This window comes from Monopterus albus, unplaced genomic scaffold (genome assembly GCF_001952655.1).
Source record: "Monopterus albus unplaced genomic scaffold, M_albus_1.0 scaffold27.1, whole genome shotgun sequence".
NCBI lineage: Eukaryota > Metazoa > Chordata > Actinopteri > Synbranchiformes > Synbranchidae > Monopterus > Monopterus albus.
Genome location: NW_018127907.1, coordinates 3,141,347 through 3,142,845, shown reverse-complemented (window position 1 = coordinate 3,142,845; position 1,499 = coordinate 3,141,347).

Sequence of the window (1,499 nt, the reverse complement as noted above, 5' to 3'; positions counted from 1 at the left end):
TAGGTTTTTTTTTTTTTTTTTTTTTTTTTACTTGTCGCAAATTACAATCAGAAAATATTGCAGCACTCCCAATTTTTTTTTTGTGAGCAGCTGTGTTAATATGAATACACCTCTGCTTATAGGTTCTCCCACCATTGCACACATGTGGACAAAGAGGAAGTGTAAAAGAATGTTTACAGCAACTGAACTTGAATATGGTTGAAGAAATAAACAAAGGCATTTCAGGACTTTGTGACATGGTGACGCAGTGATTAGTGCTGTCGCCTCACAGCAAGAAGGTTATGTGTTCGAGCCCCGGCCGACCCGGTGCCTTTCTGTGCAGAGTTTGCATGTTCTCCCTGTTCCTTCGTGGGTTCTCTCCAGGTACTCCGGCTTCCTCCCACAGTCCAAAGACATGCAGCTTAGGTTGACTGGAGACTCTAAATTGCTCGTAGGAGTGAGCGTAGTTCTCTGTCAGCCCTGTGATAGACTGGTGACCGGTCCAGGGTGTACCTCGCCTCTCGCCCAATGTCAGCTGGTATTGCTACACAATCAAAATGTCTACAAGTCTTGTGAACTGTTGCTGGCAAGACTTTTTTCCAGTCATGTAAAGTCTTACGCAATAGTTCACGAATTTCCTGGATTGGTCATATTCACCTGGCTGTGCTCCTGCAAGCTTGCCTGACATCCACTGGTGCCATATTAAAAGCAGAATTTCCTGACTGCACATGGTTTTGTGGATATATTTTACCTCTTGCTGCCTGCATTGTGACCTGAGGATGTGGAGAAAACTATAGGGCCTGAGGTTACTGCATGTCCAGGACTGTTCATGTACAGGGACTTGCTGTTTTACCTGACCATGTCTAACCTACAGTGGGTACGGAAAGTATTCAGACCCCCTTAAATTTTTCACTCTTTGTTATATTGCAGCCATATGCTAAAATCATTTAAGTTCATTTTTTTCCTCATTAATGTACACACAGCACCCTATATTGACAGAAAAACACAGAATTTGACATTTTTGCAGATTTATTAAAAAAGAAAAACTGAAATATCACATGGTCATAAGTATTCAGACCCTTTGCTCAGTATTTAGTAGAAGCACCCTTTTGAGCTAATACAGCCATGAGTCTTTTTGGGAATGATGCAACAAGTTTTTCACACCTGCATTTGGGGATCCTCTGCCATTCCTCCTTGCAGATCCTCTCCAGTGCTGTCAGGTTGGATGGTAAACGTTGGTCGTCATGTTTAACATGTCATTTTGCTTCAGTGGCATTTTGGTCTGTTTCACCCAGATAGATGAGTCGGTGTGAAAATGTGGGAAAGATGGTCAAAAATGTGATTTAATGTGCTTCTCTTAAAAGCAGTTGTAGGTTTGGTGGTTGAATAAAAATGGGAAGGAGAAAGCTGTGTGACCACACAAAGCAGTTTTGAGTTTTGAGATTCAGTAAATTTGCCACTTCCCCTTTTTTTAACTGTCTTCTTTTTTATGTGGTGTCAAATCTGTGAAAAAGAAAACA